This window comes from Bacillus rossius, unplaced genomic scaffold, assembly GCF_032445375.1.
Source record: "Bacillus rossius redtenbacheri isolate Brsri unplaced genomic scaffold, Brsri_v3 Brsri_v3_scf536, whole genome shotgun sequence".
Lineage (NCBI taxonomy): Eukaryota > Metazoa > Arthropoda > Insecta > Phasmatodea > Bacillidae > Bacillus > Bacillus rossius.
Genome location: NW_026962740.1, coordinates 5644 through 30572, shown reverse-complemented (window position 1 = coordinate 30572; position 24929 = coordinate 5644). Strand labels below are relative to the sequence as shown.

The window sequence follows — 24929 nt, the reverse complement described above, 5'->3', positions numbered from 1 at the left end:
GTGCATCCACTCCTTGCAGTACTTCTTCATCTTCTTGTCGAACCGCGTCACCACAGCTTTCCTGACGCGGCCTCCCCTCAAGATGAATTGCAGCCTCGACTGGAGGAATGTCGAGACTGCGTTGATCTTCTGCCAGGGGGCGAGGAGACTGGCGTGGATCTTGTCGAGATCTGCCCCCATGGCTTCCACTTCTTGCTCGGGCGACTGGCATTCCGGTAACCTGTCGAAACACCCAGGTGACGATACGTGTCGCCCTCAGCGAGTGCGGCGATCGGGACCCCGGCAACCTGCATCACGGTGGGTTGCACCCCAGGTTGCGCTCCAGGCTGGCGCATCACCCGGCGACCGGTCCTGCAGTCTATGTGAAGTGATGCGCATTTTCTGGGCTTGAAGCGCAAGCCGGCCCAGTTACCGGCCTCGTTGACCCCATCCAGCAGGGTCTGCAGGCTCTCGGGGTCCCGCCCGATGAGGACGATGTCATCTGCGTAGGCGAGGATGGCGTGGTGGTGCTCGAGGACAGAGTAGCCCAACTCTTCCTCCCTTCTGGCGGCCGTCCTCAGCACTGCCTCCATGCTGAGGTTGAAGAGAATGGGGCTGAGGGGACAGCCCTGACGGACGCCAGCACGGATCGGGATCTCCTCCGTGAAGCCATCCTCGGAACGGACCCGTGTCGTCCCGCCGTGGTACAGGTCCGCGATGAGGGCACGCAGCGTCTCGGGTACCCTCATCTCTGTGAGCGAGTGCTGGATGTACGCGTGCGGGATGGACCCGAACGCGTTGGCGAGATCCAGCCAGGCGATGGCGACCTCGCGTTTCTTCGCCCTGCAGTCATCCAGGATGGACTGCAGGACAAAGTTGTGCTCCAAGCAGCCCTCGTACTCCATGAAGCCCTTCTGCTGCTTGGAGATGCGCCCCGTCCGGGCAGCCCACGCGCCCAGGCGGGCAGCGACCACCGACAGGAACAGCTTGGAAATGGTGGTGCTGAGCGCAATCGGACGCCAGTTGTCTGGGACGTCCTTGTCGCCATCCTTGTAGATGAGGACCGTGTTGGACCTCTTCCACGATCCGGGGACACGATTGTGGGCGTGCACTGCGGTGTAGAGGGCCGCAAGCACGTGGCAACCTGGGTCAGCCCTCTTCAACAAATTGTACCTGATGCCATCCTGCCCAGGTGCCGTGTTCTTGGTGCGGGCGAGCTTCTTCGCGACCTCCCTGGTGGTGAATGGTCTGGCCAGCTCGTCCACTTCCTCCTCTGTCGGATCATCGTGTGCCAGTGCGCAACCTGCAGGCGTGGGACCCACTTCGTAGCCATGGTCTGAGAATGTCTCTGTGAAGTGGTCCTGCAGGCGGGCTCCCGCAATCCGGCAATAGGGAGACTCTGTTTCCAGGATCTCCTGCATCGCCTTCTTGGGGTTGGCCCTGTACAATTTCTGGATCTTGGCGGCGGCCTCCCCGTCAAATGCAAATGCCGGCCGCCGCCTGCGCTGGCGGGCGGGGTTGCCGGGCCCTCTCCGGCCACCCCTCGCTCCTTCGCCACCCCCTGGAGCACGTGCCGCGCCCCCCTCTTCTTCTCGTACCTTGAGGGCGACGACAAACTCCGTGTACTCGTCGCAGACGTGCTCCAGGGATTCCCAGTCTTCCTCGGCTGCCGAGATCCGAGCCATCCACTCCAGCTGGACTTGGCTGGGCCGGACCTCGGGTTCGCCGTCTTCTCCTTCGTCTTCCGAGGCGGACTGGTGGTCTGCCGCCTCTGCTGGGCGTCCTCGGACCTGGTGGCGGTTCTCCCTGGGCTGCTGGCCGTGACGCGCCCGGGGGACCTCCTCTCGTACCTCCCGGGCATTCTGGGTGGGCAGCCCCACGCCAGGACCAGACAGCTCCCGCGCGGCCGGGGGAGGCCGCACCCTCCCCCCGACCACGCCCACAGTTGGCTCCACCGGCGCCGGCACCTCCGCCTGCACCGCCGCGTCGGCAGCCTCCTGCTCTGGGGCGACGTCATCCTCCGTCTGCGTCCCCATCTCACATCTTCCTGGCAGCTCCTCATCATGGTCTGGATCAGTTTGGGTTCCTCCCTCCGAGTGCAGGAGTGGGAACCTGATGAGGTGGGCTGGCACCACGTGCAACTCCGGTGCAGTCCGCTGCTCAGGTGTGCTTCCCCCAGGAGACATACTGGGGGCATCTCCGGTCTGCCAGTCCCTGGGTGGCAGACCCTCTCCTCTCTCCTCCTCTACTCCGATGCACTCCTGCTCCGGCGCCGGCGCTGGGACATCCTCCCGTTCGGTATAGGAGGGACGGCACGCCGGGCCTGGTGATGGCCTCGGGTGCAGCGGCAGCATTCTGGACAGAAGCTGGGCCGCCTCCTCCTCGTTGGTGGTCACCTGCGGGAGCGCAGGTGCCGGAGTCCCTTTGGGTGCCGGTGATCCAGGGAGGGGTGTCGTGCGGAGCGACAGTGACAGCTTCTTCCTGCGGCACAGAAACAAAGCCTCCCTCCCCGTTGCATCGTCGCGCGCCGGCGTGACGGGTCCAGGTGATGTCCGTCTCTTCTTCCTGGGGGGCAAAACAACACATGTCTCCTGGCCTTCCTCTCGTGCAGGCGGAGAGAGACGGTGGGAGGGACCAGGCACCGGAGACGGCAGCCGCGGCGGCAACGGCCGGGGCTGCGGATCATCAGCGTCTTCATCTGAGGAGCGCCGTGCCTCCCGCCGGGCCACACGAGCAGGTGGAGTCCGTGCTGGCGCGCCCAGGCCTGCCTCTCGCGCCTGGCGTGCCGCGAGTCTCCGCACCTCAGCTCTGTGGACGTTGGCAACGTGGTTCTGAGCCACCCTCAGCGGATATCCAGCGCCCGAAAATGCGGAAGCACAGAACCTGCAGCGGAACTCCACCGCAGTCACCTCTGGGTGGTGTCGCTTCATGTGCTTCCACATGTCCGACCATGCTGAATACCGCCCCCGGATCCTCAGCCCGAAGCCATGCGTCCCACAGAGGATGCACGTCAACTCGGCCGGTAGTGGCACCGGCACGCGCAGGCACCCCGGCTCACCCGGGTCACGCACCAAGGACACCATCTCCCGAACGGCAACCCTCTCATCCTCCTCCTCATCATCAGACGCGAGATCCGAGTCCGTACCATCCGCCTCCGGCAGCGCCGGCTCGATGCCCCGGCCCGGGTGCACCGTCTCAAAATGCAGCCTTGCTGCCCTCAGGGACCGGATCTCTTCGTGCGGCCTACAAATCTCACAGCGAAACCATAGCCCCGCAGAGTCATGCGCCCGGCGCACATGCGCCGCCAGATCAGCCAGTCGTCCGAAGACAGACCCGAACTGCTGAAGCCGCACACACGCAGGGCACTGGATCTCCTCTGGGGCCGGCAACGCCACGAAGCTGGGACGCACGGGCATCCTGAAAAACACTTACACTAACAAAAAGAGAACAACACAGCCGCACAGCAGCAAACAACTAGATCTGTAAAAGAACAATATATACAAACTCTTATAACAAGATAACACTAAGGGTATGTATAGAGTACCCTGAAAAATAAGGAAACAATAGACTCTGAAAATATAACAATTAACCACCTAACAATATATAGAACTCTACTAAAGTATAAACTCTGAAAGGTAAATAAAACTCTACTTAAAACTAATCAGGTACAGGCCACTAAAAAGAAAATATCACAAGTCACAATCGGTGGGGCTGCTACTTGGTAAACCAAGAAGCAACAGTCAAATCCGGGGGTGCAGCGGCAAGCCGAGTGCCGGGCTAAGAGTCAGGCACTCTTCTCCTGGGCAGCTGTAAACAGACAAGCGACGACCGCTTCTGGAGCAGTTCGCTGTCCTGAGAAGAACTACACAGGCGGCTCAAGACACTACAAGGTCACTGGTTGTGCCCTAGGTTTCTGGAACACTAGGGGGGTGTACAAATGTGTCAAGGGCTGGGCCTTACAACACAAGTACACTAGAGTGCTGGAAGGAGCAAAACACAACAACAGAACACTTACAAAAGTCGCAACACAAATACTAGCACAACACAGACAAGAGACAGTTACTCACTTACCGATCAGCACTACAAAGGAAACAAAATATACAAACAAATAAGACAGGTACAGGTGCTTGAAACTAATTAATTAAATAAATATGGTTGAGGTGATGCTATAAGAATGTAAATGGAATTAAGTTAAAAGATTCAACAGCAAGATTTGAGATGTATTGGTTAATTACTATGGATAAAAATGAAAAGGTAAATATATTAAATCTGCAAGAAAATTAAGGAATATTCAATTAATTAAATAAATATTATAATAATAATAGATAGATATATTCAATAAGTATTACTTTAATTACCAATTAATAGTTACTCTGAAAACAATATGGCGTATTTAATCAGCAAGGTAAATATAGAAATAAATAGTACTTTAATTTATTTTAGCTAATTCGAAAGAAAGCAATATGGCGGATTCAAGCACAAAAACAAGTCACTGAACAATTACAATAAACACAAGACAAACACAACACTCAACCCCTGGTGTGCATATCCATGGACACGAACAGGAAGTCACATGCGAAGCATCTGTGAAGAAGAAGGAAGTTGAAAAATGGCGACCGACCTCGCTAAATAACTCAACCACGAGGTCGCGAAAAACTGAATTTAAAGTTAAGCAGACAAAATACACTGAAACTATTAATGGGAAAAATTAAATCTCTGAATATGGAATTATTTACTGCCCCTAGTTATGAATTCAAATCAGAATTAAACACGATTACACTAGATATGCCTGGGCACAAGGCAATATAATTATCGCGAGCAAAGTGAATTTAAGCCAAAATAAATACAGAAATTACTTTAAATGTTGAACAATTGAATTATTAATATGGGAAAATTGAGAGACAGGCAAAAACTTAACAGAAACTATAGGATGCACACAGATTATTCACAAGGGACTGTCGGCCATTGAACACACACAGTCAGGAGACAGGACAAAAACAATTACACAGGCTCAAGAAAAACAAGATACACTTGGGAAGGGGTTCCAAAGGCCTTTAGGGGCGACGATCTTCGACTGTAGTTACGCGACTCGCCTTGAAGGTATTAGTTAAATTGAGGAAAAATTAAATGTGGTATTTGCCCGAGCTAAAAAATTCAAACACAAGGGCGAGACTGTGGGTAGAAGTTAAATGTTAAACAGCAAGATCAAGTACAGGTATTAATTAAATGTGGTTATTTAAATATAGGAACTGCAGTAAAAAGATTGACTCTAATTTAATATATATATGAAAAGCAACTAAATATTATTCGGAAAAATGTATTACTGAAAAAGAATTTAAATAAACAAAATTATTTTGGGTGAACAGTAAAAGCTACGAGTCACGAATGCAAGTTACAGTCGGGAACCTGAAATGGGGCTTACATAACAAAACACTGAGTTGCAGGAATTACTAGGTGATAGTTTGGCACTTGGAAAATTAAAGGCGAGATAGGTAGTTACTTTACTTTAACAGGTACAAAAAGCTATGCAGATATTAACAAATTAAATGTAACAGTTAAACTTTAAATGTTTGCAATAAAAGATGGCCGCGATTAACGAATTTAATTCAAATAAACAAACAACAAATGGCCAGACAAATAGAAATTCAAATAATTAATGCAAGATGGCCGAAAGCTTGCAGAAAGAAAACAAGTAAATAAACAAGATGGCCACAAGAACTTACTTAAAAACAAAACACAAGTGCCAGACTACCACCTACCTTATCTCCATGTAGTTCCCCATGTCCTCCCTAGGCGCAGCAGCAGTCGATCCATCCTCGGAACTGCTGGAAGTATGGTCGTTTCGTGCCGGAGTGAATACAGCACGAACACCTCTGCGACGATCTTTTCTTGAGCACAGTTATTTAACTAATCACTTCTCGGGGCTAGATCATTAAGCTGATAAGAACAGATACTACACTTTGATCTTAGCCAAAAGGCCGAGAAGCGATAACAATCCTAATGAACCAGGAGCTATATGGGCTCCCTATTACTAAATCAAATGCTATAACAAGGTCTACTGACTTCCATAAACGACTGTACACTTTCGACGAGCCGTCATACTCTACACCACACATGCACAAGCATGGTCTGTACATTGATAATATCTTCAATACAGTGACACGAGGTATTACAATCCAAATGAATCACTATTCACCAGCAATAAACAAAAAACTTGGTATATCCATAACAACGCTCTTACAATTACCGTACTTTCCACTTGCTGCAGCACAAGCTGGTCCCTTAGATTAACTGCAGTTTCAATAAGGCAAGAATGATTCTCATGGGAGAGTTGACTTTATACATTACATTTTAATTGTCAATATAATTTTATCTAAACAGATATTTAACGTTGCCTAAGCAATGTGCCCCCATGCTGGCATGCACTAGGCAGTGGCCAGCAGGGTCAATCGCACTCCCCGGACCAGGTCCGGGGGCAATCCGTCACAAAAAATGCTGCCAAGACAAAGTGTAGAAGAATCGCAGATACTACACTTCGATCTTAGCCAAAAGGCCGAGAAGCGATACTACACTCTGATCTTAGCCGAAAGGCCGAGAAACATCCCTTAAAATACACATCAAAATTAATATTGCACATTGTAAAACTCCATTAACCAAACACATGTAGTTCAACAGATAAAAAAAAGTCAATACAATTCATACAAATATTAACATGAGTAATGAATAACAATAATAGTAATAAAAGGTTTCACAACAAGCCTTAACCACACACTTACATAAACTCACGCATCGACATGACAAAATACATTTTCAATACATCATCATTATTATCATTTAACACTGCCTAATTGTTAATTATATTGAATTTTTTCTCACACAGCTAAATTTATTAAACATTCACAACAAGCACTACATTGTATGATAAAATAAAATAATTAATTCCTATTATTCTGCACACAAAATTGCTAAGTTCCTACATGTTCTCGCATTCCAAGTTCGTCCCTTGGGCATCCTTGTAGTTCCTGTTCGGCCGCCCCTGGCAGCACCTACTGGATCAGCTTTCTCTTCCTCTTCATTTGTTGAATGTACACACGACTTTTCTGTATTGTCTCTGCACTTGGGCACATTACATTACAACAATCAATTTTTCACTATCATCCATTCTTACAAGTTGGTAACAATGTTTATTACATTTAAAACAAACTTAAAGTTTATTACATTTTGTGGTGGGCCGATCCCGGTGGTACTGCAATACCGGGCCAACCCGCGGCGGAGGTGGGGCAAGCCCCTAGCACTCCGCCCTGTTCCAAAAATCAGTTTAATATTCTGGTCCTGCGATGCAGGACGTATCAGATATTAAGCTGATAAGAACAGATACTACACTTTGATCTTAGCCAAAAGGCCGAGAAGCGATAACAATCCTAATGAACCAGGAGCTATATGGGCTCCCTATTACTAAATCAAATGCTATAACAAGGTCTACTGACTTCCATAAACGACTGTACACTTTCGACGAGCCGTCATACTCTACACCACACATGCACAAGCATGGTCTGTACATTGATAATATCTTCAATACAGTGACACGAGGTATTACAATCCAAATGAATCACTATTCACCAGCAATAAACAAAAAACTTGGTATATCCATAACAACGCTCTTACAATTACCGTACTTTCCACTTGCTGCAGCACAAGCTGGTCCCTTAGATTAACTGCAGTTTCAATAAGGCAAGAATGATTCTCATGGGAGAGTTGACTTTATACATTACATTTTAATTGTCAATATAATTTTATCTAAACAGATATTTAACGTTGCCTAAGCAATGTGCCCCCATGCTGGCATGCACTAGGCAGTGGCCAGCAGGGTCAATCGCACTCCCCGGACCAGGTCCGGGGGCAATCCGTCACAAAAAATGCTGCCAAGACAAAGTGTAGAAGAATCGCAGATACTACACTTCGATCTTAGCCAAAAGGCCGAGAAGCGATACTACACTCTGATCTTAGCCGAAAGGCCGAGAAACATCCCTTAAAATACACATCAAAATTAATATTGCACATTGTAAAACTCCATTAACCAAACACATGTAGTTCAACAGATAAAAAAAAGTCAATACAATTCATACAAATATTAACATGAGTAATGAATAACAATAATAGTAATAAAAGGTTTCACAACAAGCCTTAACCACACACTTACATAAACTCACGCATCGACATGACAAAATACATTTTCAATACATCATCATTATTATCATTTAACACTGCCTAATTGTTAATTATATTGAATTTTTTCTCACACAGCTAAATTTATTAAACATTCACAACAAGCACTACATTGTATGATAAAATAAAATAATTAATTCCTATTATTCTGCACACAAAATTGCTAAGTTCCTACATGTTCTCGCATTCCAAGTTCGTCCCTTGGGCATCCTTGTAGTTCCTGTTCGGCCGCCCCTGGCAGCACCTACTGGATCAGCTTTCTCTTCCTCTTCATTTGTTGAATGTACACACGACTTTTCTGTATTGTCTCTGCACTTGGGCACATTACATTACAACAATCAATTTTTCACTATCATCCATTCTTACAAGTTGGTAACAATGTTTATTACATTTAAAACAAACTTAAAGTTTATTACATTTTGTGGTGGGCCGATCCCGGTGGTACTGCAATACCGGGCCAACCCGCGGCGGAGGTGGGGCAAGCCCCTAGCACTCCGCCCTGTTCCAAAAATCAGTTTAATATTCTGGTCCTGCGATGCAGGACGTATCAGATATTAAGCTGATAAGAACAGATTTGAAAGCTATTTATTAGCAATATCTCAAAACCCTTTACAATATTAAAAACACATATTAGGAAATGGAAAAAGGGGCACCTAGCGCCCGGAAAACCAAAGATTATGGGAGAATTAAAGTGAAACTAATCCCACCGTGCCCCTGGGGCCGGTTCCCTCCCTCAAAGGCGGGAGGTAAGAAGTTACGTTAAAAGGGGAACTAGTCCCCGCAAGTCACTAACTAGACTAAAAGAAAGAAGTTACGTTAAAACAGAACTAGTCTGTTGCAAGAAAAGAAAACAAAAACCCTCTTAAGATATAAAATATTCACGAACAAGGAGCCTAGCTCCCCGCGGTCCTTAAATAATTAAACACACATATGCACTTTTACCACAACTAAATTTACTCCGGGGAGTAGCCCCTCCTGAAGTTACTTAAGATATTTTAGTTTAATGGGCAGGCTGCCTGCCCCAAAGAAACCCAGCTATGGCTGCCCCCCACCCTCTACATCACAGTGCCTCCATACTGCTCTCCTAACAAGCTATTAGGGCATGCACACTTGGCCGGCCTCAGAGAGACCAACCAAACATGGACACCAGAAGGTATTGAAGTCCCTACAAGCCACGACGCGGTGCCGCCCCAGCCAGGGTACGGCCCTATACGCCGTGGCCCCCCCGCCCCCACCGCATCACTCCGAGGAATGACACGATGAGGGCGGGAGCCTAATGGTTAACCTGACTGTAATTAGGTTCTGAATGCTGGCCTACAGTTTGTGCACAATCCCTGTTGTGTGCAAGACCAGGCCTGGGCAGGGGTGTATTTCCCACTCCTCTTTAAGATTTATGATAGTTAGGGGAGTGAATTTAAACATTAATGTAGAAGTGCCAGTTGTTGTGGCCATGCATTATTACAAAGAACAAGCACCAGATAAATTGAAAGTAAAAAGGGTGGCAGCCTTAGGGGCACTAAAGGCCTGCTCATGACAGACCCTTACCACCCAGTCACCTCAGGTCAGTCCCGCACACACACTTGGGGGCCTTCCTACCACAGATGCTAGATGTTAAATTGGCATAGTAGCCAATGCAAGGATAAATCTTGTAAACAAGCATTCAGTTATTGCTGTTGAGAAGTAGAAGTTAAGGTTGAGAACAGACTTTGGCACTGGCCTTCAACTTTGCAAATCTAAGCATGCCTTAAATACTTCATGTTACACTTGGGAAAGGAAATGAATGAAGATACACAGCAGAGAAATAAAAATTATACAGAGGGTCTAACCCTCACAAACTTAAATAATGATCAAACCTGTAAGAGAAAAGAGAAACATACATAGCACTGAAAAAGAAAATTAATGAAAAATAAAAAAATAAAAAAATTAAATTTTTGCTAGAAGAGCTCGCACGAAGCGTTATACAAGGTGTCTAACACCTGCAAACTTAAGATATTTCAAGTAATGATGTTATATGTGGAGTGAAGCTCTGGGCTGAAAACTTTTAAATATTAGACATTGTGCAGAGTATTGATGGAAAACAAGGTGTCTAACACCTGCAAACCTTAAGTAACATCATTGTAGAATACATAAGTTTTAATAAACTACACAAGGTGTCTAACACCCACAAACTTAAAATATCTCAGATGGAGGGGGCAAGCTGTTCAGAAGTAACAAATAATAACAATTTAAAAGAAATGATTGTTTTAGACTATTTAGATAGTATTGTTTACCAGGGAAAATTAGATTGCAGTTTCTTGAAAGGGGTTGTTTTAGGTTGAATGTTGTTTTTATTATTGGGGAGAGGAGAAAGTCATTAGTTTTGAAAGTGATGCTACGATGGGTGGTTTAGGTGAATTTTACTGTATTGTGTGTTAGGTAGGATGTTCAAATGTAATTAGTTGTGTGGTAGTGTTTACTATTTGTTACAAGTGTTTGGGATATTATTTGGCATTTGATTTAGTAAGTCAGAGGTTAAAAGTGTGCTATTTTACTAGTGGTTTTTGTATATGGGATTAGAAGAAGTTTGAAATTATTGAACTGAGGGGTGATTTATTTAGGTGTCTGGTGATGCTGTTGTTTTATATTTGTGTTTTATGGCAGTGTTAAGCAGGTGCACTAGGTCAGGGGGGAATTATTGTAATTAAATGCATATGGCTCTATTTTAATTGTGATTTAGGTGTTGAGTTGTGGTGAGGTGGCTGCTAATGATGCATGACTATTTTAGAAGCAGAGGCAGATTGAAGTGTGTTGAGAGGGGGAGATTCAGGTTAATTGTTATTATTGGGGATGGGAGAAAATAAATCATTAAACTGGGGAGTGATGTTACGACGGGTGGGTTTAGGTGAGTTTAACAATATTGAGAGTAAGGCGGGTCATACATGTGTAATTAGTTTTGTGGTGATGTTTACTAAGAGTTACAAGTGCTTGGGTTATTGTGTGGCATTTTAATTAATAAGTTAGAGGTTGAAAGTGTGCTATTTTGACTAGTGGTTTGTATATATGGTATTAGAAGAAGTTTGTTATTATTAAACCGAGGAGTGATTTATTTTAGGTGTCTGTTGTTGCTGTTATATTAATTGTACGTTATTGTGCTGGAGACAAAAATGTTAGGAAAGTTTACAATGTCAGGGGGAATTATAGTTAGTGACCGCATGTGGCTCTATGGGGAGTGCATTATATTAGGTGACTGGTGTTTTATTTCTTTTTTATGGCAGTGGCTGCATATGTGCTATTAAGTTTACAAATTCATAGGGAAATTATTGTTATTAAACGTGTGTGGCTCTATTTTAATTGTGAGTTAGGTGTGGTGTTGTGCTGGGGTGGCTATTAATGGTGCATGACTATTGTGGAAGCAGGAACAGTGGCAAATTTAACTGTGGTGTAAAATAGGTAGATATTATTATTGCGTGGTGGAGATTGCAAGTGTGAACAATGATGGCATTCAGGCATGATTGATACTTCCTGGTAGGGTGGGGGGCAAAAGCGTCCTCGTCAACTAAATCTAGGGGTCCAACCACAACATTATCGGTCCAACACTTAGACGTCCGCACACAAACACACATTGGCACACGACAGGGCCCGGACAGGCACCCTGCTCCCACGCTGATCCCGCGGCGGAGTGCTGGGGCACTCGGGCCTCTGCTTCAGTTTTCTGCAGAGGGGCTCACAAGTCCCCCCCTTCCACCGGTGATCCAACGGTGGGAGGCTGGTGCCTCCATGGCCATCTACTTCTGTGTTCAGCGGGGAGGGCACCTGCGTCCCTCCCCTTCCACCGGTGGTCCAACGGTGGAGCGCTGGTGCGCTCCGGCAGCACTTCTGTTTTCGTCGGGGGGGCTCTCAGGTCCCCCCCTTCCACCGGTGGTCCAACGGTGGGGGGCTGGTGCCCCCAGCGGTGCGGCGCCGAGTGGCCGATTGTTGGGGCACGAACCACGGTGTTGCGGGCACCGCGGCTCCAGCGCCCGGGGCCCACATCATGGTTGTGGTCCTGGTCTGCCCCTTGGTCGACGACCACCTTGTCCTCTCCCACGGCCACGACCCCGGACTGCGGGGGCCTGGTCTGGGACTGGTTGCGGGTTGGCAGGCGGCGCCTCCACCTGGTACTGACGGTGGCCCGTGACGTGCTCGGTGTAGATGTCACGGGACCACCTGATGACGTCAGACACCATGAGGTGCCGCATCTTCCGTGCGTACCTCCAGCGGACACGTAACTGCTGGAGGACGTAGTCGTTGCACGGGTCCCAGGATCCGAGGGACCCGACAACGAGGGCCTCGTTGAAAACTGTGTAGCCCTGCGCAGTCAGTGTGTCTGCCAACCCCTGGTATTTCGTCGTCTTTGTGGTCCGCACGAGATCCAAAGCCTGGCTCCGGTTCTCGAACGGGACCGCGACATCCACTATGGAGATCTTCTTCCTGGGCTCGTCCACGACCACCAGGTCAGGACGGAGCAAGGACCCGGTGTGGGGCACGGCACGGTTCACCCGCACCTCCACGCCCGGGTCCCTCGGGATGGCAGCGGCCAGCCTGTGCAGCACCGAGTTGTGGCGGTGCTGCCAGGCGGCGGAGTGGCGGCCGCAGTGGTTGAGGACGTGCGGCAGCGTCTCGTTGGGGTGAAGACACCGCCGGCACATCTTGTTCCTCGCTGGTCCTCGCAGAGCTCCATTCAGGGGCACCACGTTGAGACGTGCCCTGTGAATGAAGCGCCATTCTGCGAAGCGAGTAAACTTGCCATCCCGGAGGAAGTGGGAGCTGGCGGGGTTCCGGGAGACCGGTTCCATGGCCTTCCCCTGATCTGGAAGGGCCACGAGTCTCCTTCTGTACTCCTGGCGCCGGGCCGTGGCCAGACGCCGGTAGACTTGGGAGCGTGCCCCGGGACCGACCAGGATGCGGCCCGCGGCACTTTCAGGTGCGGGGATTTCCATCTGGACCTCCTGGAGCTCCTCACTCCAGCGCCATTTCGTTCCTGTGCTCTTCTTGAGGCGCCTTCCTGCACTTCGTGTGAAGGTCCAGTGGTTCCCCAGGGCGCCACCATCACGGTTGAACTCGCCCTCGGTCTCCCCGTTGAGGAACCCCACCATGTCATCTTTCGAAATTTCCTGCTTGCCCAGCTTCTGCTTTGTTGTCTGGAACAAGCTGGCCCACGCCAAGTCTTTTACGTCAGGGTCCTTGCACGTCAGGAGCCTGTAGCCATGCGTGACCGTGGCCAAGTCACACATGTCTGCGAGTGGGAGGAGACCAGCTCCCCCCTCATGCGTTGGGGCGTGGACGATGAGCGGAGTGGCACGCAAGGGGAGGTGCATCCACTCCTTGCAGTACTTCTTCATCTTCTTGTCGAACCGCGTCACCACAGCTTTCCTGACGCGGCCTCCCCTCAAGATGAATTGCAGCCTCGACTGGAGGAATGTCGAGACTGCGTTGATCTTCTGCCAGGGGGCGAGGAGACTGGCGTGGATCTTGTCGAGATCTGCCCCCATGGCTTCCACTTCTTGCTCGGGCGACTGGGCATTCCGGTAACCTGTCGGAACACCCAGGTGACGATACGTGTCGCCCTCAGCGAGTGCGGCGATCGGGACCCCGGCAACCTGCATCACGGTGGGTTGCACCCCAGGTTGCGCTCCAGGCTGGCGCATCACCCGGCGACCGGTCCTGCAGTCTATGTGAAGTGATGCGCATTTTCTGGGCTTGAAGCGCAAGCCGGCCCAGTTACCGGCCTCGTTGACCCCATCCAGCAGGGTCTGCAGGCTCTCGGGGTCCCGCCCGATGAGGACGATGTCATCTGCGTAGGCGAGGATGGCGTGGTGGTGCTCGAGGACAGAGTAGCCCAACTCTTCCTCCCTTCTGGCGGCCGTCCTCAGCACTGCCTCCATGCTGAGGTTGAAGAGAATGGGGCTGAGGGGACAGCCCTGACGGACGCCAGCACGGATCGGGATCTCCTCCGTGAAGCCATCCTCGGAACGGACCCGTGTCGTCCCGCCGTGGTACAGGTCCGCGATGAGGGCACGCAGCGTCTCGGGTACCCTCATCTCTGTGAGCGAGTGCTGGATGTACGCGTGCGGGATGGACCCGAACGCGTTGGCGAGATCCAGCCAGGCGATGGCGACCTCGCGTTTCTTCGCCCTGCAGTCATCCAGGATGGACTGCAGGACAAAGTTGTGCTCCAAGCAGCCCTCGTACTCCATGAAGCCCTTCTGCTGCTTGGAGATGCGCCCCGTCCGGGCAGCCCACGCGCCCAGGCGGGCAGCGACCACCGACAGGAACAGCTTGGAAATGGTGGTGCTGAGCGCAATCGGACGCCAGTTGTCTGGGACGTCCTTGTCGCCATCCTTGTAGATGAGGACCGTGTTGGACCTCTTCCACGATCCGGGGACACGATTGTGGGCGTGCACTGCGGTGTAGAGGGCCGCAAGCACGTGGCAACCTGGGTCAGCCCTCTTCAACAAATTGTACCTGATGCCATCCTGCCCAGGTGCCGTGTTCTTGGTGCGGGCGAGCTTCTTCGCGACCTCCCTGGTGGTGAATGGTCTGGCCAGCTCGTCCACTTCCTCCTCTGTCGGATCATCGTGTGCCAGTGCGCAACCTGCAGGCGTGGGACCCACTTCGTAGCCATGGTCTGAGAATGTCTCTGTGAAGTGGTCCTGCAGGCGGGCTCCCGCAATCCGGCAATAGGGAGACTCTGTTTCCAGGATCTCCTGCATCGCCTTCTTGGGGTTGGCCCTGTACAATTTCTGGATCTTGGCGGCGGCCTCCCCGTCAAATGCAAATGCCGGCCGCCGCCTGCGCTGGCGGGCGGGGTTGCCGGGCCCTCTCCGGCCACCCCTCGCTCCTTCGCCACCCCCTGGAGCACGTGCCGCGCCCCCCTCTTCTTCTCGTACCTTGAGGGCGACGACAAACTCCGTGTACTCGTCGCAGACGTGCTCCAGGGATTCCCAGTCTTCCTCGGCTGCCGAGATCCGAGCCATCCACTCCAGCTGGACTTGGCTGGGCCGGACCTCGGGTTCGCCGTCTTCTCCTTCGTCTTCCGAGGCGGACTGGTGGTCTGCCGCCTCTGCTGGGCGTCCTCGGACCTGGTGGCGGTTCTCCCTGGGCTGCTGGCCGTGACGCGCCCGGGGGACCTCCTCTCGTACCTCCCGGGCATTCTGGGTGGGCAGCCCCACGCCAGGACCAGACAGCTCCCGCGCGGCCGGGGGAGGCCGCACCCTCCCCCCGACCACGCCCACAGTTGGCTCCACCGGCGCCGGCACCTCCGCCTGCACCGCCGCGTCGGCAGCCTCCTGCTCTGGGGCGACGTCATCCTCCGTCTGCGTCCCCATCTCACATCTTCCTGGCAGCTCCTCATCATGGTCTGGATCAGTTTGGGTTCCTCCCTCCGAGTGCAGGAGTGGGAACCTGATGAGGTGGGCTGGCACCACGTGCAACTCCGGTGCAGTCCGCTGCTCAGGTGTGCTTCCCCCAGGAGACATACTGGGGGCATCTCCGGTCTGCCAGTCCCTGGGTGGCAGACCCTCTCCTCTCTCCTCCTCTACTCCGATGCACTCCTGCTCCGGCGCCGGCGCTGGGACATCCTCCCGTTCGGTATAGGAGGGACGGCACGCCGGGCCTGGTGATGGCCTCGGGTGCAGCGGCAGCATTCTGGACAGAAGCTGGGCCGCCTCCTCCTCGTTGGTGGTCACCTGCGGGAGCGCAGGTGCCGGAGTCCCTTTGGGTGCCGGTGATCCAGGGAGGGGTGTCGTGCGGAGCGACAGTGACAGCTTCTTCCTGCGGCACAGAAACAAAGCCTCCCTCCCCGTTGCATCGTCGCGCGCCGGCGTGACGGGTCCAGGTGATGTCCGTCTCTTCTTCCTGGGGGGCAAAACAACACATGTCTCCTGGCCTTCCTCTCGTGCAGGCGGAGAGAGACGGTGGGAGGGACCAGGCACCGGAGACGGCAGCCGCGGCGACAACGGCCGGGGCTGCGGATCATCAGCGTCTTCATCTGAGGAGCGCCGTGCCTCCCGCCGGGCCACACGAGCAGGTGGAGTCCGTGCTGGCGCGCCCAGGCCTGCCTCTCGCGCCTGGCGTGCCGCGAGTCTCCGCACCTCAGCTCTGTGGACGTTGGCAACGTGGTTCTGAGCCACCCTCAGCGGATATCCAGCGCCCGAAAATGCGGAAGCACAGAACCTGCAGCGGAACTCCACCGCAGTCACCTCTGGGTGGTGTCGCTTCATGTGCTTCCACATGTCCGACCATGCTGAATACCGCCCCCGGATCCTCAGCCCGAAGCCATGCGTCCCACAGAGGATGCACGTCAACTCGGCCGGTAGTGGCACCGGCACGCGCAGGCACCCCGGCTCACCCGGGTCACGCACCAAGGACACCATCTCCCGAACGGCAACCCTCTCATCCTCCTCCTCATCATCAGACGCGAGATCCGAGTCCGTACCATCCGCCTCCGGCAGCGCCGGCTCGATGCCCCGGCCCGGGTGCACCGTCTCAAAATGCAGCCTTGCTGCCCTCAGGGACCGGATCTCTTCGTGCGGCCTACAAATCTCACAGCGAAACCATAGCCCCGCAGAGTCATGCGCCCGGCGCACATGCGCCGCCAGATCAGCCAGTCGTCCGAAGACAGACCCGAACTGCTGAAGCCGCACACACGCAGGGCACTGGATCTCCTCTGGGGCCGGCAACGCCACGAAGCTGGGACGCACGGGCATCCTGAAAAACACTTACACTAACAAAAAGAGAACAACACAGCCGCACAGCAGCAAACAACTAGATCTGTAAAAGAACAATATATACAAACTCTTATAACAAGATAACACTAAGGGTATGTATAGAGTACCCTGAAAAATAAGGAAACAATAGACTCTGAAAATATAACAATTAACCACCTAACAATATATAGAACTCTACTAAAGTATAAACTCTGAAAGGTAAATAAAACTCTACTTAAAACTAATCAGGTACAGGCCACTAAAAAGAAAATATCACAAGTCACAATCGGTGGGGCTGCTACTTGGTAAACCAAGAAGCAACAGTCAAATCCGGGGGTGCAGCGGCAAGCCGAGTGCCGGGCTAAGAGTCAGGCACTCTTCTCCTGGGCAGCTGTAAACAGACAAGCGACGACCGCTTCTGGAGCAGTTCGCTGTCCTGAGAAGAACTACACAGGCGGCTCAAGACACTACAAGGTCACTGGTTGTGCCCTAGGTTTCTGGAACACTAGGGGGGTGTACAAATGTGTCAAGGGCTGGGCCTTACAACACAAGTACACTAGAGTGCTGGAAGGAGCAAAACACAACAACAGAACACTTACAAAAGTCGCAACACAAATACTAGCACAACACAGACAAGAGACAGTTACTCACTTACCGATCAGCACTACAAAGGAAACAAAATATACAAACAAATAAGACAGGTACAGGTGCTTGAAACTAATTAATTAAATAAATATGGTTGAGGTGATGCTATAAGAATGTAAATGGAATTAAGTTAAAAGATTCAACAGCAAGATTTGAGATGTATTGGTTAATTACTATGGATAAAAATGAAAAGGTAAATATATTAAATCTGCAAGAAAATTAAGGAATATTCAATTAATTAAATAAATATTATAATAATAATAGATAGATATATTCAATAAGTATTACTTTAATTACCAATTAATAGTTACTCTGAAAACAATATGGCGTATTTAATCAGCAAGGTAAATATAGAAATAAATAGTACTTTAATTTATTTTAGCTAATTCGAAAGAAAGCAATATGGCGGATTCAAGCACAAAAACAAGTCACTGAACAATTACAATAAACACAAGACAAACACAACACTCAACCCCTGGTGTGCATATCCATGGACACGAACAGGAAGTCACATGCGAAGCATCTGTGAAGAAGAAGGAAGTTGAAAAATGGCGACCGACCTCGCTAAATAACTCAACCACGAGGTCGCGAAAAACTGAATTTAAAGTTAAGCAGACAAAATACACTGAAACTATTAATGGGAAAAATTAAATCTCTGAATATGGAATTATTTACTGCCCCTAGTTATGAATTCAAATCAGAATTAAACACGATTACACTAGATATGCCTGGGCACAAGGCAATATAATTATCGCGAGCAAAGTGAATTTAAGCCAAAATAAATACAGAAATTACTTTAAATGTTGAACAATTGAATTATTAATATGGGAAAATTGAGAGACAGGCAAAAACTTAACAGAAACTATAGGATGCACACAGATTATTCACAAGGGACTGTCGGCCATTGAACACACACAGTCAGGAGACAGGACAAAAACAATTACACAGGCTCAAGAAAAACAAGATACACTTGGGAAGGGGTTCCAAAGGCCTTTAGGGGCGACGATCTTCGACTGTAGTTACGCGACTCGCCTTGAAGGTATTAGTTAAATTGAGGAAAAATTAAATGTGGTATTTGCCCGAGCTAAAAAATTCAAACACAAGGGCGAGACTGTGGGTAGAAGTTAAATGTTAAACAGCAAGATCAAGTACAGGTATTAATTAAATGTGGTTATTTAAATATAGGAACTGCAGTAAAAAGATTGACTCTAATTTAATATATATATGAAAAGCAACTAAATATTATTCGGAAAAATGTATTACTGAAAAAGAATTTAAATAAACAAAATTATTTTGGGTGAACAGTAAAAGCTACGAGTCACGAATGCAAGTTACAGTCGGGAACCTGAAATGGGGCTTACATAACAAAACACTGAGTTGCAGGAATTACTAGGTGATAGTTTGGCACTTGGAAAATTAAAGGCGAGATAGGTAGTTACTTTACTTTAACAGGTACAAAAAGCTATGCAGATATTAACAAATTAAATGTAACAGTTAAACTTTAAATGTTTGCAATAAAAGATGGCCGCGATTAACGAATTTAATTCAAATAAACAAACAACAAATGGCCAGACAAATAGAAATTCAAATAATTAATGCAAGATGGCCGAAAGCTTGCAGAAAGAAAACAAGTAAATAAACAAGATGGCCACAAGAACTTACTTAAAAACAAAACACAAGTGCCAGACTACCACCTACCTTATCTCCATGTAGTTCCCCATGTCCTCCCTAGGCGCAGCAGCAGTCGATCCATCCTCGGAACTGCTGGAAGTATGGTCGTTTCGTGCCGGAGTGAATACAGCACGAACACCTCTGCGACGATCTTTTCTTGAGCACAGTTATTTAACTAATCACTTCTCGGGGCTAGATCATTAAGCTGATAAGAACAGATACTACACTTTGATCTTAGCCAAAAGGCCGAGAAGCGATAACAATCCTAATGAACCAGGAGCTATATGGGCTCCCTATTACTAAATCAAATGCTATAACAAGGTCTACTGACTTCCATAAACGACTGTACACTTTCGACGAGCCGTCATACTCTACACCACACATGCACAAGCATGGTCTGTACATTGATAATATCTTCAATACAGTGACACGAGGTATTACAATCCAAATGAATCACTATTCACCAGCAATAAACAAAAAACTTGGTATATCCATAACAACGCTCTTACAATTACCGTACTTTCCACTTGCTGCAGCACAAGCTGGTCCCTTAGATTAACTGCAGTTTCAATAAGGCAAGAATGATTCTCATGGGAGAGTTGACTTTATACATTACATTTTAATTGTCAATATAATTTTATCTAAACAGATATTTAACGTTGCCTAAGCAATGTGCCCCCATGCTGGCATGCACTAGGCAGTGGCCAGCAGGGTCAATCGCACTCCCCGGACCAGGTCCGGGGGCAATCCGTCACAAAAAATGCTGCCAAGACAAAGTGTAGAAGAATCGCAGATACTACACTTCGATCTTAGCCAAAAGGCCGAGAAGCGATACTACACTCTGATCTTAGCCGAAAGGCCGAGAAACATCCCTTAAAATACACATCAAAATTAATATTGCACATTGTAAAACTCCATTAACCAAACACATGTAGTTCAACAGATAAAAAAAAGTCAATACAATTCATACAAATATTAACATGAGTAATGAATAACAATAATAGTAATAAAAGGTTTCACAACAAGCCTTAACCACACACTTACATAAACTCACGCATCGACATGACAAAATACATTTTCAATACATCATCATTATTATCATTTAACACTGCCTAATTGTTAATTATATTGAATTTTTTCTCACACAGCTAAATTTATTAAACATTCACAACAAGCACTACATTGTATGATAAAATAAAATAATTAATTCCTATTATTCTGCACACAAAATTGCTAAGTTCCTACATGTTCTCGCATTCCAAGTTCGTCCCTTGGGCATCCTTGTAGTTCCTGTTCGGCCGCCCCTGGCAGCACCTACTGGATCAGCTTTCTCTTCCTCTTCATTTGTTGAATGTACACACGACTTTTCTGTATTGTCTCTGCACTTGGGCACATTACATTACAACAATCAATTTTTCACTATCATCCATTCTTACAAGTTGGTAACAATGTTTATTACATTTAAAACAAACTTAAAGTTTATTACATTTTGTGGTGGGCCGATCCCGGTGGTACTGCAATACCGGGCCAACCCGCGGCGGAGGTGGGGCAAGCCCCTAGCACTCCGCCCTGTTCCAAAAATCAGTTTAATATTCTGGTCCTGCGATGCAGGACGTATCAGATATTAAGCTGATAAGAACAGATTTGAAAGCTATTTATTAGCAATATCTCAAAACCCTTTACAATATTAAAAACACATATTAGGAAATGGAAAAAGGGGCACCTAGCGCCCGGAAAACCAAAGATTATGGGAGAATTAAAGTGAAACTAATCCCACCGTGCCCCTGGGGCCGGTTCCCTCCCTCAAAGGCGGGAGGTAAGAAGTTACGTTAAAAGGGGAACTAGTCCCCGCAAGTCACTAACTAGACTAAAAGAAAGAAGTTACGTTAAAACAGAACTAGTCTGTTGCAAGAAAAGAAAACAAAAACCCTCTTAAGATATAAAATATTCACGAACAAGGAGCCTAGCTCCCCGCGGTCCTTAAATAATTAAACACACATATGCACTTTTACCACAACTAAATTTACTCCGGGGAGTAGCCCCTCCTGAAGTTACTTAAGATATTTTAGTTTAATGGGCAGGCTGCCTGCCCCAAAGAAACCCAGCTATGGCTGCCCCCCACCCTCTACATCACAGTGCCTCCATACTGCTCTCCTAACAAGCTATTAGGGCATGCACACTTGGCCGGCCTCAGAGAGACCAACCAAACATGGACACCAGAAGGTATTGAAGTCCCTACAAGCCACGACGCGGTGCCGCCCCAGCCAGGGTACGGCCCTATACGCCGTGGCCCCCCCGCCCCCACCGCATCACTCCGAGGAATGACACGATGAGGGCGGGAGCCTAATGGTTAACCTGACTGTAATTAGGTTCTGAATGCTGGCCTACAGTTTGTGCACAATCCCTGTTGTGTGCAAGACCAGGCCTGGGCAGGGGTGTATTTCCCACTCCTCTTTAAGATTTATGATAGTTAGGGGAGTGAATTTAAACATTAATGTAGAAGTGCCAGTTGTTGTGGCCATGCATTATTACAAAGAACAAGCACCAGATAAATTGAAAGTAAAAAGGGTGGCAGCCTTAGGGGCACTAAAGGCCTGCTCATGACAGACCCTTACCACCCAGTCACCTCAGGTCAGTCCCGCACACACACTTGGGGGCCTTCCTACCACAGATGCTAGATGTTAAATTGGCATAGTAGCCAATGCAAGGATAAATCTTGTAAACAAGCATTCAGTTATTGCTGTTGAGAAGTAGAAGTTAAGGTTGAGAACAGACTTTGGCACTGGCCTTCAACTTTGCAAATCTAAGCATGCCTTAAATACTTCATGTTACACTTGGGAAAGGAAATGAATGAAGATACACAGCAGAGAAATAAAAATTATACAGAGGGTCTAACCCTCACAAACTTAAATAATGATCAAACCTGTAAGAGAAAAGAGAAACATACATAGCACTGAAAAAGAAAATTAATGAAAAATAAAAAAATAAAAAAATTAAATTTTTGCTAGAAGAGCTCGCACGAAGCGTTATACAAGGTGTCTAACACCTGCAAACTTAAGATATTTCAAGTAATGATGTTATATGTGGAGTGAAGCTCTGGGCTGAAAACTTTTAAATATTAGACATTGTGCAGAGTATTGATGGAAAACAAGGTGTCTAACACCTGCAAACCTTAAGTAACATCATTGTAGAATACATAAGTTTTAATAAACTACACAAGGTGTCTAACACCCACAAACTTAAAATATCTCAGATGGAGGGGGCAAGCTGTTCAGAAGTAACAAATAATAACAATTTAAAAGAAATGATTGTTTTAGACTATTTAGATAGTATTGTTTACCAGGGAAAATTAGATTGCAGTTTCTTGAAAGGGGTTGTTTTAGGTTGAATGTTGTTTTTATTATTGGGGAGAGGAGAAAGTCATTAGTTTTGAAAGTGATGCTACGATGGGTGGTTTAGGTGAATTTTACTGTATTGTGTGTTAGGTAGGATGTTCAAATGTAATTAGTTGTGTGGTAGTGTTTACTATTTGTTACAAGTGTTTGGGATATTATTTGGCATTTGATTTAGTAAGTCAGAGGTTAAAAGTGTGCTATTTTACTAGTGGTTTTTGTATATGGGATTAGAAGAAGTTTGAAATTATTGAACTGAGGGGTGATTTATTTAGGTGTCTGGTGATGCTGTTGTTTTATATTTGTGTTTTATGGCAGTGTTAAGCAGGTGCACTAGGTCAGGGGGGAATTATTGTAATTAAATGCATATGGCTCTATTTTAATTGTGATTTAGGTGTTGAGTTGTGGTGAGGTGGCTGCTAATGATGCATGACTATTTTAGAAGCAGAGGCAGATTGAAGTGTGTTGAGAGGGGGAGATTCAGGTTAATTGTTATTATTGGGGATGGGAGAAAATAAATCATTAAACTGGGGAGTGATGTTACGACGGGTGGGTTTAGGTGAGTTTAACAATATTGAGAGTAAGGCGGGTCATACATGTGTAATTAGTTTTGTGGTGATGTTTACTAAGAGTTACAAGTGCTTGGGTTATTGTGTGGCATTTTAATTAATAAGTTAGAGGTTGAAAGTGTGCTATTTTGACTAGTGGTTTGTATATATGGTATTAGAAGAAGTTTGTTATTATTAAACCGAGGAGTGATTTATTTTAGGTGTCTGTTGTTGCTGTTATATTAATTGTACGTTATTGTGCTGGAGACAAAAATGTTAGGAAAGTTTACAATGTCAGGGGGAATTATAGTTAGTGACCGCATGTGGCTCTATGGGGAGTGCATTATATTAGGTGACTGGTGTTTTATTTCTTTTTTATGGCAGTGGCTGCATATGTGCTATTAAGTTTACAAATTCATAGGGAAATTATTGTTATTAAACGTGTGTGGCTCTATTTTAATTGTGAGTTAGGTGTGGTGTTGTGCTGGGGTGGCTATTAATGGTGCATGACTATTGTGGAAGCAGGAACAGTGGCAAATTTAACTGTGGTGTAAAATAGGTAGATATTATTATTGCGTGGTGGAGATTGCAAGTGTGAACAATGATGGCATTCAGGCATGATTGATACTTCCTGGTAGGGTGGGGGGCAAAAGCGTCCTCGTCAACTAAATCTAGGGGTCCAACCACAACATTATCGGTCCAACACTTAGACGTCCGCACACAAACACACATTGGCACACGACAGGGCCCGGACAGGCACCCTGCTCCCACGCTGATCCCGCGGCGGAGTGCTGGGGCACTCGGGCCTCTGCTTCAGTTTTCTGCAGAGGGGCTCACAAGTCCCCCCCTTCCACCGGTGATCCAACGGTGGGAGGCTGGTGCCTCCATGGCCATCTACTTCTGTGTTCAGCGGGGAGGGCACCTGCGTCCCTCCCCTTCCACCGGTGGTCCAACGGTGGAGCGCTGGTGCGCTCCGGCAGCACTTCTGTTTTCGTCGGGGGGGCTCTCAGGTCCCCCCCTTCCACCGGTGGTCCAACGGTGGGGGGCTGGTGCCCCCAGCGGTGCGGCGCCGAGTGGCCGATTGTTGGGGCACGAACCACGGTGTTGCGGGCACCGCGGCTCCAGCGCCCGGGGCCCACATCATGGTTGTGGTCCTGGTCTGCCCCTTGGTCGACGACCACCTTGTCCTCTCCCACGGCCACGACCCCGGACTGCGGGGGCCTGGTCTGGGACTGGTTGCGGGTTGGCAGGCGGCGCCTCCACCTGGTACTGACGGTGGCCCGTGACGTGCTCGGTGTAGATGTCACGGGACCACCTGATGACGTCAGACACCATGAGGTGCCGCATCTTCCGTGCGTACCTCCAGCGGACACGTAACTGCTGGAGGACGTAGTCGTTGCACGGGTCCCAGGATCCGAGGGACCCGACAACGAGGGCCTCGTTGAAAACTGTGTAGCCCTGCGCAGTCAGTGTGTCTGCCAACCCCTGGTATTTCGTCGTCTTTGTGGTCCGCACGAGATCCAAAGCCTGGCTCCGGTTCTCGAACGGGACCGCGACATCCACTATGGAGATCTTCTTCCTGGGCTCGTCCACGACCACCAGGTCAGGACGGAGCAAGGACCCGGTGTGGGGCACGGCACGGTTCACCCGCACCTCCACGCCCGGGTCCCTCGGGATGGCAGCGGCCAGCCTGTGCAGCACCGAGTTGTGGCGGTGCTGCCAGGCGGCGGAGTGGCGGCCGC

The 24929-nt window shown here is 48.6% G+C and overlaps 3 non-coding genes and 5 pseudogenes across 3 annotated transcripts; all 8 read right to left on the bottom strand.

Annotated features, from left to right (window-relative positions):
* Window positions 1–5778: 5778 nt before the first annotated feature.
* On the bottom strand, window positions 5779–5969 carry LOC134544990 (U2 spliceosomal RNA). The gene has a single exon (XR_010078190.1). It is a non-coding gene; the product is annotated as a U2 spliceosomal RNA (small nuclear RNA).
* Window positions 5970–6379: 410 nt separating this feature from the next.
* LOC134544986 (U2 spliceosomal RNA) lies at window positions 6380–6544 on the bottom strand (annotated as a pseudogene).
* Window positions 6545–7200: 656 nt separating this feature from the next.
* On the bottom strand, window positions 7201–7393 carry LOC134544982 (U2 spliceosomal RNA). Its single transcript, XR_010078188.1, has one exon. It is a non-coding gene; the product is annotated as a U2 spliceosomal RNA (small nuclear RNA).
* Window positions 7394–7803: 410 nt separating this feature from the next.
* LOC134544985 (U2 spliceosomal RNA) lies at window positions 7804–7968 on the bottom strand (annotated as a pseudogene).
* Window positions 7969–8624: 656 nt separating this feature from the next.
* Window positions 8625–8803, bottom strand: LOC134544988 (U2 spliceosomal RNA; annotated as a pseudogene).
* Window positions 8804–19314: 10511 nt separating this feature from the next.
* Window positions 19315–19505, bottom strand: LOC134544989 (U2 spliceosomal RNA). The gene has a single exon (XR_010078189.1). It is a non-coding gene; the product is annotated as a U2 spliceosomal RNA (small nuclear RNA).
* A 410-nt stretch (window positions 19506–19915) lies between these two features.
* Window positions 19916–20080, bottom strand: LOC134544983 (U2 spliceosomal RNA; annotated as a pseudogene).
* A 656-nt stretch (window positions 20081–20736) lies between these two features.
* On the bottom strand, window positions 20737–20915 carry LOC134544987 (U2 spliceosomal RNA; annotated as a pseudogene).
* Between the last annotated feature and the right edge of the window lie 4014 nt (window positions 20916–24929).